This window comes from Pseudopodoces humilis, chromosome 12 (genome assembly GCF_049639895.1).
Source record: "Pseudopodoces humilis isolate 2021_Gansu_Grassland_sample_001 chromosome 12, ASM4963989v1, whole genome shotgun sequence".
Classification (NCBI taxonomy): Eukaryota; Metazoa; Chordata; class Aves; order Passeriformes; family Paridae; genus Pseudopodoces; species Pseudopodoces humilis.
This window is the reverse complement of record NC_142211.1, coordinates 16,428,362-16,441,351: the sequence shown is the minus strand read 5'-3', so window position 1 is coordinate 16,441,351 and position 12,990 is coordinate 16,428,362.

The following is a 12,990-nucleotide window of genomic DNA, read 5'->3' as shown; positions in this document are numbered from 1 at the left end:
GCATCATTCGAGATGCAATTCTTGAGGGAGAATGGCAAGCAGCAGGGGCAGTCGCTTGTCCCATTTTATATGATCAGCAAAATCCACATTATGAACAGCATGACTGGAAGATCTTGCAGCAAGCTAAAAAGACAGTTACTGAGAATGGCATTAAATCTGAAGCTGCAAACACTGCCTTGGATTGGCTGTTCACCTCTGATGTTAACAGTCCCATAGACAGCCAGAATCTCGCACGTCTGCTTTTAACTCCATCACAGCTTATGGTGTGGGAGAAGGAATGGAAAAGGTTAGCAGTTCTAGAAGTCAATCGACCTCGAGATCAAAATGATGTACTGTATGGACTTAATCCTGACATGCTCACCGGAGTTTACAGTCATATGGCTGTACAGCTAAACTACCCTCTTGCAATGCATCATTTGTCTGCACAGCTTGCCTGTCAAGCCTTTAATGCTGTGCCTGATTCCAAGCCTCATCCTTCCTTCACAACAGTACGGCAAGGCCTCACGGAACCGTATTCCCATTTCATCGATCGTCTGTCAGCAGCCCTAAAAGCTCAGAATGACATGACTGAAGAGGCAAAGCAGAACATGTTTAAACTGTTAGCTTTTGAGAATGCCAACTCGAAGATAAAGCCCATCCTTGCCACACTCCCAAAGCAAGCAGATGTGGGAGACATGCTAGATATTGCTCTGAGAGTAAATCAGACGCAACAAGGGCAGCTAGTGGCCAATGCCGTTGCAGAAGCCATCAAGCCGACTACAAGTCTACTTGCTGCTGCAGTCAGTAAACTGGGAAGCGGACGTAAACCTTCCGCCACACCTTCAGCCATCTGTTATCGATGTGGCAACAGAGGGCACTTTTGAAAAATCTGCCAAGTTCCTGTGTGGTGTGACCGATGCCAGGTAGACAATCATGCCACTGCTGCATGCCAGCTTGCAAAAAACATTATCAAAAGCGCGAGGAGCCGCCGCGCGGGGACACAAGTTGCCAGCCCAACTCTATTCAGCAGCTCAACCCACCAGCAACCCGGGAAAGCCTGGGAATCGATTTGGCAGCATCAGTAGATGTCACACTCATCAACAGCACCATCCGCAAAATTCCAACCGGAGTTACAGGACCTGTTTATTCTGTTACCAGTGCACTCGGTGCTTTGTTGATTGGGAGATCATCTGCTGGAATTGCAGGACTTATTGTTCTCCCAGGAGTCATCGACGCTGATTACACTGGTGAAATCCAAGTGTGTGCTTACACCCTAGCCCCTCCACTTACAATCAAAAAGGGAACAAGAATTGCTCAATTGGTGTTATTTCAAAAGGTGGCAACTGAGAAAGACATTTTTCGAAGTGCTCCTGGACGTGGAGCCAAAGGATTTGGGTCAACAGGAGACACAGTGGTGAATCTCATTCAACAAATGAGTCATCGACCAGTAATTGAAATCACCCTGTGCCACGGATCAAAGCAGCAAAGAGTCAAGATGATGCTAGACACGGGAGCTGATGTTACCATCGTCAGCCGAGTCTGGTGGCCAAGAGAATGGCCTCTCCACAGAGCCTTAAGCTCGGTACAAGGTGTAGGAGGATACTCCACGCCGCTGAGAAGCATACACCCGGTCCAGTTTCGATTTCCTGAAGGACAGACTACCACCTTATGTCCATACGTCATGCCTTTGCCTGGAAGCCTTGGAGGGCTCGTTGGTCGAGATGTTCTCAGCCAGCTCGGGGCAACACTAACCCTTCCCAATCAATCGCCTTTTCAGTAGTCGCCACTGCTGACGGGCCGCCAACCCCAAGGATTCAGTGGAAATCTAATGAGCCAGTGTGGGTTGAGCAGTGGCCTCTATCCCAGGAGCGGCTGGCAATTGCGCATGAACTTGTCAAAGAACAGCTACAAGCAAAGCATATCCAACCATCGCTCAGCCCATGGAATACTCCAATTTTTGTCATCCCAAAGAAGTCTGGAAAATGGTGATTGTTGCATGATCTACGCAAAGTAAATGACCAAATGTGGGCAATGGGAGCATTACAACCAGGGATGTCCTCTCCCACAATGCTGCCACAAGAATGGCATCTTCTAGTCATCGATTTGAAAGACTGTTTCTTCACGATACCCCTGCAGAAAGAAGACACAGTGAGATTTGCCTTCACTTTGCCATCAATCAACAAAGAAAGTCCATCTCAGAGATTTGAGTGGGTGGTCCTTCCACAAGGGATGAAAAATTCTCCGACAATGTGCCAACAGTTCGTGCACTGGGCACTGACGCCTGTGCGGGCCAAGCTCTCCCAGACAATTATTTATCACTACATGGATGACATCTTGTTTTGCCAACGCGATCCATTCCAAGATGAAGATCTCACATTTATCACCGCCCAGCTTGCAGCAAAAGGCATGGTGGTTGCCCCAGAAAAAATTCAAAAATAAGCCCCATGGAAGTACCTAGGGTGGATTCTGACATCTTCATCAGTCCGCCCACAAAAATTGGAATTAACCACTGAGATCTGCACCCTTAATGATGCACAAAGGCTTATTGGAGATCTGCAATGGGTACGATCCATTGCCGGTATCCGAAATGACGAGATAGCACCCTTAATGAGCCTTTTGAAAGGTACAGACCCGCAAACTCCAATTACTCTTTCTGCAGATCAGAAGAGCTGTCTCATTTATCTAGGGAAGAAACTGCTTTCAACACTAGCAGACAGAAGATTGCCAGATGTGCCTTTAGGACTTCTGATTTGTAACCACTCTGTTGCACCATGTGCTATCATATTCCAGTGGCCTGCTTGGCAAAAAGAGAAAGGGGGAGAAGGCCCATCTAAGAGCCGTCGAGGTGCCAAGCAGCCTGCCAAGAAGATACAGTTAGTGCAATCAGCGAAGAAATGTGCAGAGCCTTTAGCGATTCTTGAGTGGATTTTTACACCATATACGCTACCAATGAGTATTTGGCAAAGGACAGAAGCAATTGCTTATCTCATCAAAAAAGCGAGAACACGAATTGTGGAAATTAGTGGTGCTGAGCCGGAACATATCAGTCTGCCAATAACGATAGAAAATTTTGAGTGGATGCTGAGACATTCAGAACCAATTCAATTAGTGCTGCTCAGCTATCCAGGGACTGTACACAACAGGCAACCTCGAGATCCACGCCTGCAGATCATCTTAAAATAGCGGTGGCTGCAACAGCCTAAATTCGTGAAGCAGCCGGTAAAAGGCCTTACAGTATATACAGATGCAGGAAGTCGGCAGAAAAAAGCAGCCTGTACCTGGCAAGAAGGCTCGAGTTGGAGAAGTAAAACTATAGATGGAGATGCACATGACTCACTGCAGACATTAGAACTTACAGTCGTCGCGTGGGCACTGTCTCAGTGGCGAGACAGTAAGCTGAACATTGTATCAGATTCATTGTATGTGGTAGGAGTGGTACAACCTATTGAAGATGCTCTTATCAAGCCACCAGATAATAAGTGATTGTGTCAACTATTCTTTCAAATCAAAAGAGCTATAGAGGACAGAAATGAGCCCTGTTGCATCATTCACATCCGCAGTCATCAAACAGAATTAGGTCTCGGAGAAGGCAATGCAAAAGCTGATGCGCTTGTCAGTCCTGTTGTAGCAGCACCAAGAGACTCTTTCGCAGCTGCAAGAGAGAGTCATGCTCTCTTTCATCAAGCCGCAAAAGCCTTACAGAGACAATTTAATATCAGCTTAACAGATGCACAAGGCATTGTAAAATCCTGTCCACAATGCAGTCAATATGGAACTACTCTAGGCTTAGGTGTTAACCCTAGGGGTCTTCAAGCCTGTGAGATTTGGCAAATGGACGTAACACATGTGCCTGAATTTGGTCGCCTCAAATATGTACATGTTACAATAGATACCTTTTCAAAAATGGTTTGGGCCACTGCACAAGTAGGAGAAAAAAGTATACACGTAATTCGACATTTGGTAGCATGCTTTGCCGTAAAGGGAGTTCCGAAAGAAATAAAAACAGACAATGGGCCTGCATATGTAGGAACACGAGTTTCTCAGTTCTTACAAAAATGGGGAGTCAAACATGTAACTGGAATTCCCCATGTGTCAACTGGACAGGCCATTGTAGAGAGAGCCCACAAGACCCTAAAAGAGTATTTGAGTAAGCAAAAAACACCAGAAAAATTAGACCCTACCATTCGATTGCAGCAAGTGTTATTCACTCTAAATTTCCTCAGTTTAGTTGGAGACTTAGAACAACCCCCAGTGGTCATCCACAATAGTCAAGTAAAGATGCAAGCTACCCCAGAGGTTAAGTTACACTACAAGAACCCAAAAACAGGTATCTGGGAGGGACCGAGTCCATTGCTATTTAACGGGCGTGGTTACAGTTGTGTTTCCACAGATGCTGGACCACTGTGGGTGCCTAGCCGATGGACAAAACCAGCCACGAAAGATCTGAGGAACAATCAGAACGTTGATGCCCTCAGTCAGTCTCTGATCGGCTGCCAGCTGACACCACAGGAACAACAGATGTTTCAGGATTGAATAGTGTCAAGTCATAGTCTGTTTGTGAGAAATTCCTGTGAAGATCTGAGAAGAGTGCAGAGACTCTATCTAATTGTGCACGAAACAAATTTTAGTTGTGTGTTTACCCCTTTTTGCAAACTGCTTTCACGCTTAGACTACATATATACCAGAGCACGTGTGTTAAAAGTAGATAGATAATAGTTAAAATAAGGAGTTTAGTGTGTGCAGTGATTATTATATTAGTATAAGGTATAAGTATTCCCCCTTCAAGAGCTAGTGTAAGCATCTTTGAAAGTTCATTTAACGATTAAAGTTTTAGCCGTGAGCTGGCAAACATGATGCCATTTGCATAGGACAACCTAGTCCCATCTTCCTAATCTGTGGAGATAGGGCATGGAATGGAATTCCTGCTAGTCCACATGGAGGGCCATGTTATCTTAAGAACCTTACTTTGTTCTATCCAAGCTTACACCAATTGCTGAATGTAGCTAGCAAAGTGAAAAACATCAAACAGTCAAAGCGAAGTCTGAATGAATTAAGGCCTAGCAACTCTAAAAAGGCTCGCTTGTTAGACTAAGAAAGAATTAAACTTAACATCCACTATGTTAAGTGAGCTTTCAGCCGAAGTGAGTAGTGCACATCATGCAGTATTATAAAATCGAGCTGCAATTGACTTTTTGCTCTTAGCACAAGGACATGGTTGTGAGGAGTTTGAAGGCATGTGCTGCTTGGATCTTACTGATCATTCAGTTTCCATCCATAAGCAACTACAACAGCTACAGGATGGGTTACATGCCCTGAAAGAAGATAGTGACCCCATTGGAAGTTGGTTCGCCAGCTGGGGCATCACTGGATGGTTGAGGTCTCTTGTGCTAGAAGGGGGACGGACTTTACTTATAATGTTAATTGAGATGACAGTCTAAGTTGTATGTTATCCAAAGCCTGGTTTGTGCAAAAAGAGAAAGGGGGAATTGTTGATATATTTTATATATTAGTAAAGGCCTGTATGCACAAACCAGCCTTTGAAATAAGTCGTGATATTAAGGGCTAAAATCCTTGAAACTTGCCTGTAGAAGAGAGAGTAAAGCAAAACAATATGCTTGTGTATAAGAGAAAAAATGTAAACCTGTGTGTGTTAGCCAATAGTAGCTTCCTCTGCCCGCGGACCCTGTAAAACCCTATAAAAGGTGTGTTAATAATAGAAATAAACGGCATTCATGATTACTTCTGTGAAGACTGGTGAATAGCTGGCGGTCTCTCAATACCTGTACATGACATACAGTCTGAGCACTATGTATATATTAAGTCTCTTACAGAAAAAACTTTGAAGCCACAGTAAGAAGAACCATACCAGGTGGTTCTTACCACCTTCATCACCATTAAGATCAAAGAACAAAGCGCTTAGATCTACCATAGCGAAATAAAGAAAGCTCCAGAAGCCCCTTGGAAGATAACACCGGGTAATAAAGAACTGAAACTAAAACTTACGCAGGCAAAATAAGTACATTGCAGTCAAGAATATTTAATAATTTAACTTACAAAAATTTAACCAATAAACTAGTTTTGTTTATAATTATAATTGTAATCCAAAAATTAAAAAGTGCCTCTAGTCAGAACAATACTAAATGGCCTTAGTCCCAAGCTTTTATTCGATACACTGAATCCTTGAGAGAAGATTCTGATATAAAAAAAATCTAAACCTATCAACTGTAGTCATGCATGAAAACCAACTATATGAAAAGCAAGAATAGCAAAAACAAAAGTTGTGGTCACTTCAAGAGACAATAAAAGAACTAATTAAAATAAAATATTGAATGATTAATAGAACTACCTCTAAAAAAGCAATCCAAATTACTGTTTCAACTCCCATAGACAAGCATTGAAAAATATGTAATAGTCCAGAAGAATTAAACTATTAGTATAACTTCACGTTAGTACAGACTGTTGAAATAATTTGTCTTTAGGCCCAGAATACTATAAAGCTCTCATTCAAATTTAAAATAAATACCATAACTATAACTGGGCCCTCTACAACTTATGCCAGTACTCAAGCAGCTCAACTCCAAACCAAACCTAAACCCAGAATTTATAAAAGTAGTCCATATATAACAAAAAACATGAGCCAACAACAACTGTTATTTAACCCAAATTAGTCTTTCAATCATGTTGAATTGCTCATGTGTTACCGCTGAAGATGAATAGATCACGCGGACACAAGTCGAGGTGTGGTGAAAGAAAGAGCAGAGTTTATTTTTCCTCCCAGGATTTATAGGCTTCTGACCATGGCCAGGGATTGGATGGTCAGGATAACATTTTCTCACTGCACTGGCCATGAGAGATGCCCATCACAAGACGTGTAACAGAAAGAATGTACACATATCTATGTTTACAGTTACTGTCCTGGGAAAGTCCTTAGAAAACTATGTTAGCAAGCTCAGAAGCTGAGTTTTCAGGGCGACATCTCAACCTTTTTGGTTTAACAAAAAGAAAAGAAAAAAAAGAAAAATTAACAAAGAAACTAGCAACATTATAAACAATCAAAAAATAAATAACAGGAAAATACAATACTCCATACAATCAGAAGGCTGTAATTTCAGGGTGATATCTCACCCTTTCGTTATTACAAAAAAACACAAACAAACAAAAAAACCAGAAAAACAACAGAAACCCCAAAAAATAAATGAAACAAATGTCCAACATCAACACCTGCTTGTGGATGGCTCTCAATTTGGTCACAGAGGCAGAATCCATGGCCAAATTGAAAGGTGTCTGGGAAAACTTATGAAATGCTATGACAGCAGTCTGTAATTCTATCAATTGGGCTGATCCAGCCTCATGACTCTCTAAAAAACCTAAAAACAAAACAGCGACATCAGTGGAAAGATTAATGTAATAAACCTGAGGAGCAGAAACTGCTCACAGAACCTCCTCCAGCATCTACTGTGCCTGTGGGGTCAGTGTCAGAGGTGACTTTAAAATCAGAGTCCCCCTTTTAATAGACCAAACAAGGGAGACAGTTGTGTCATGATCAGTCCCATATAAGGACACGACCATGTAAAAGTCCATTAATATTTGGATACCATTCATGAAGTGTCTGCACTGAATGCAAAAAATAATTGCACCTCCTGATGCGGGACTGTTCGTCCCAAAATTATTTTTGACCCTCAAATAATTTCAGGGAGGTTGTAGAGACGAGCAGCAGGAAACTGCTTGCAAACTCCAGAGAGGGCTAGAGCCCCATATCATCGGCAAATGCCGGCAAATTTTGCATGCCTTATGGCAAATCTCCATTGATATCTCTGTGTGGGCTCAGCATTAATGATAGCTGGCACCTGAAAGGCAAATTTTGGTCTGTCATTGGGATGCAAAGGAATTGTAAAAAACACAATCCTTCAGATCCACAATGAGGACTAGCCAATCAACAGGAAACATGGCAGGTGAAGGCATGCTAGCCTGCATCATCCCCATGCTTCCCATCATAGCATGAACTTTCTGGAGGTATTGTAGCAACCTCCATTTCCCAGACTTCTTCTCGATACAGAAAACAGGAATGTCCCAGGGACTGGTTGAAACTCCAGATCACCATGATCCAACTGTTCTTGCATCAAGTCATGGAGGGTGACTAGTCTATCATGAGAAAGGCCAACAGAATCTGCTGAACAAAGAGTCAGTCTCAAGTTCTTTGTGTTGAATGTGTCAGCATCGGGTCCAAGGGTCACTCCAGGGCCCATCAGCAAACTAGACAATCGTGATGTCCATGTCAGTGTCAACAACACATGGAAGCTATTCTCTGACAGCATCTCACCAAGGATGGACAGGGTGTAGACCCGTTCAGGATGATCCCTGGCTGTCAGAACAGCAGTCCGTGAACCCAGGGAGGTCCAGGGAACCCGAAGCCACCATCTTCCTGCAGCTGGGTCTCAGCTCTGCAAACATAAAACTCAAAAGGCACAAGGTGAGCAAATCCAGGTCCTGCAGGGATAGGAACAGGAAGGGTGAGTGTGGAACCCATGGCAGAAATGCACCCCAGGAAATCCGAATCAACGTCCCCTAGGTGAACAATGATGCCTTGGGCAGTGATATTCAACCACGCCACAAGAAGAGCACTCATGCCCTCACCCACTGGATCAAAGCATTCGGAAGCACATGGAATGCCTGATACGCTCAGCTGCACAGTCATTTGACAAGAGGACAAGGTCCACAGGCCAGCCGAAGAAGCTCCAGCAGCCTGGGACCCCTGGACCGTCAAGGCCACTGGATTCGCCCCCGCAGCAGCACCACCCGAGCCAGTGGTAAACAGTGCAGGACCTTGGTCTGCCGCGGCCGCGGGAGGCGACGGGGGAGGGCCGGCTCCAGCCGCAAGCTCGGGTGACGCCTGGGAACCCAAGGCGGAGGGGGTTGGAGGCAGCTCAGCACAGCCCGCTCCCGGCGCGGGGGGGAACCTGGGCGCCGGTAAAGGCACAGCCTGCGAAGCCGCGGCACCGTCCTGCTCCGTTGCCAGGGGACAATCCAGGCTCGCAGGATGGGAATCTGGCAGAATGGGGCCGGCAGAACCCAGCCCGGCGTCGGCACCACTCACAGAACCCGCCCCCACGCCCCACGAATCCGGCGCGGGGGGGGCAGCGCTGAGAACCGCCCCTAACAGTGGTTCCTCAGGGGCGAAAGGTCCAAGAAGCGGTGCCGGCCGCTCCTCCGCTGGAAAAGCATGCGCGGCCACCGGCGCGGAGCCCGGGCCCTGCCCGTCCCTCACCGCGGGGCAGGGCACGGCCCAGCTGTAGCAGAGACATGGGATAGACCCTGAGGCATCCCCCAGGGCCGGCGCGGCCCCCCGTTCAAGCACCCCCCATCTGTCTGTGCCGGGAGGGCATACCGGGGAGGTGACCCCGCCCTGGGCTTCCACCGCCGGGGCGCCGGCCGAGGCGGCGTTACACCCCCCGGGTCCGCGGCACCCCCGGACAGCCTGCTGGCAGGGTTCCAACCCCGCCCTGGGCCTACACCGCCGGGGCGCCGGCCGGGGCGGGGTCACGCCCACCTGTCCCGCGGCGCCCCCGTTCAACCTGCTGCGGGCCCCGGCGATCCCGGGGGAGCCGACCTCAGGACCCGACCTCAGAACACCGCCGCACCTTCGCCAGATCCCGAGCAGCCGGAGCAGCCGGGGCTCATAACCGACCAGCAGAGACTCGATCAGGGAATCGCCTAAAGCCTCCCAAGCCGACTGCGAAAAAATCGCTTCAACCACAGGGAAAAACCCCTCAATTCTCCCATACTCACACAATGGCTGAAAGTCAGCATACGAAACATCAATCCCCCTCTGATCAGACACCGCATGCCATATCTCCATAACCAGGCCCTCCGTAAGAGAAAGCCCAAAACCATCCATATCCACAGGCTAGACAGTACCCTGTAACACACGTGCAAGACACGGCGAGGTCACCAGATGTTACCGCTGAAGATGAATAGATCACACGAGGGGAACAGGTCGAGGTGTGGTGAAAGAAAGAGCAGAGTTTATTTTTCCTCCCAGGATTTATAGGCTTGTGACCACGGCCAGGGATTGGATGGTCAGGATAACATTTTCTCACTGCACTGGCCATGAGAGATGCCCATCACAAGACGTGTAACAGAAAGAATGTACACATATCTATGTTTACAGTTACTGTCCTGGGAAAGTCCTTAGAAAACTATGTTAGCAAGCTCAGAAGCTGAGTTTTCAGGGCGACACTCATGCAAATTAACAACTCGGAAATTCAATCAGCCTGTTGTCCTTTCTTCAAGACATCCTTTAAAAACTGAACAACATAGCTACGAAAACAAGCACACTTCAAAAACAAAACCCAAAAAGATCTAACAAGAATGTTAGAAACAGAATTAGGAATTTTAAACAAAATCAATTGAGAAATATCAATAAACTAGCCACTACAACAAGTAATTTAACAAATCTAAAACAACCCCTACAATCATCTTTAATTAGCATTATAAACTAATCAATATAAAGTTTCAGAAATGTTACCAAAATAGGAAAAAGCTAAGGACCAAGACCTTAAATTAATAATATATACATTTAATATAACTCAAAATAATGTGTCTTTAGTTTTCAATTGTATACAAGCATATAGATGCAAGCAACAGCTGTCTTGTTTATAAAAAAAAGAAGTAAAAGTGCTTTTCCAGTTGAAATCTAAAAGACTGTTTAGAACAGGGACTATAATTTTGAAAAAAAATTCCAGTCATAGTAGACTCTAGTAAATTTTACCTATAATCCTACTACTAACATAACTACTGCCTTTGTGCTTACTATACATAATGCTATAGTTTATGCTATACACCCTATCATTGCACTAAAATTAAACCATTAAAAAACAATGCTCTATCCTTCTGAACATAGAATATGAGCCCAAATAATAGATAAAAAATGACAAACTGTAAATTTAGAATCTTATGTGTGGACCTGATTTCTCTTAGTCTGAGAGAGTTCCAGCCTGTCAGTGGCTGATCTGTTCCTAAGGGAAAGTCTCTTGAGGACATCTCTTGCTCAAGGACTATTTTTGTAAATAATTTCATTTTCTCAAAACAGTTCTGTACAGCTGTGATTAGTGTGTTTTTCTCTTGTCCCACCAATAAGACAGAGAGGTGGTGTTCCCTTTACCAATCATGTTAAACCTGTATCGTAATACCCTAAAAAAAGCTGAAAAGTTTGGATAATAAAGCTTTTCCTGAGCATCTCATTCTGGCTGCTGTGATTGAATCCACACTTCTACTTCGTGTCCAACAGCGACACTTATGTCACCTGAAACAACAAAAATTTATCTATAAAAGTAATACAATTAATGCTCAAGACATGTCTTGACACAAAGCAAAGCATTTGTCACTTTGAGATTCATCTAAATGCTAGTCAAAAGACTGTACTTGTATATACTAGTCAAGAATGCGTATACTTAAGAACTGCTTGCACATTTATAGAAATAGATAGTAATGAAAATATAACTTTGCATATTATAAATCATTCCAATTTTTGTATTTATAACTTTGTTAAGATTGTCAGATATAACTTTTCATATTTAGCACCAGTTACATCCTACCAGTTAATAAAATCTAATTACACAATATATCATAAATTATCACCTACGCATATTAGAATAAACCTTACATTAACAAGGCAATTAATAAAGCACCAAGACTTAACAAAAATCTTAAGAGAATGTTGTAATGCATTAAGGATCATGGTATGACCCGGAGATATACCCTCTGAGCTGCAGAGTGGTTAGTCCCTTCCTTTGACTCCTCCCTTGTAATGTTTTCCTATTGTTTTTAATTTGTAACCCTTCCCCCTTTCCCCTCCCTTCAAAAAGCAGCGCATGGCCAGTCTCTTCCTCTTTTCTGTTCCGGATCCCCTGAATAAAGCCAGGACATCATCCCAGGAAGGAAAGAGCCTTGTTTTATACCTCTAATCCTTGCTATTTAGATATAACTCTCCCCTCCTCTGGACCACGGCTGGGCGGAACACAGCCCCAGGGGAGCAGGGGGACTAAAATAGCAGTTGTCACCCAACGTGGAGCGACACTCTGCTGTAGTTATTATGAGCATTCCCTCCATTCTTGTCCCCCATAGAGATGTGTCCGCCCTACACAGACCACACGGGGGGGGAATCCTATAATATATTCAGCATGAACTTAGGTATGTAGACAAAGGAGGCTCAGTCTTGTGGGACGTGGTCCTGGGTTTATTGTACATGAGCTGCCCTGGGCAAGAAAAAGAAAGAGGTGTCTCGGGTGCTCTCTCTTAAACTAGGGATAGGGGGAGGTGAAGAGATACAGGGGATAACAGCCAATGGGATAAGGAAAAAGAAAAGAAAGGCCAGGAAGGGACTAACATTATACAGAACCAAGGGTGGGTTTTATCCTCAGGGACATACCATATACCTTAATGCACTGCAACAAGAGAAATTAAAGAAAATAAACAAAATACTTTAGTTATAGTTTACCATGACACAAAAAAAAATATTGTTACAAAAAATAAAACACTCATCACTAGTAAGATGCACTCTTCAGTCACCGACTGCAACTAGAATTTTAAATACACTGTCACCCAATTATTATTCTGTTGATATCAATTAATATGTCTAATGTTATCTATTACAATACTTATTTGAAATTAAAGAATGTTACGACGAGTAGCAATATTAACTTCCTTGTCAGCAACACATAATAAAACAATAAAAAATATACATCGTCAGGATTGGGTAAAAAAAAATACTTATACTGAGTAAAAGAATTTACTAATTTTCTAGAAAAGAAGAGACTAAAACAAAGAGCTTAAAAGTTAAAAGAATGCCTAGTTAAGAAATAACTGACAAGATACTGAAGAATACAAAAATACACTGTGTTTGCAAAGACAAAAAAAAGCAAAACTGTTCTAAAATAATAAAGAAGCCAGAACTTGCAAACAAATTAAGGTGTACAAAACTTTTCTAAGGCTGCTAGTGATAAAATAATGGAA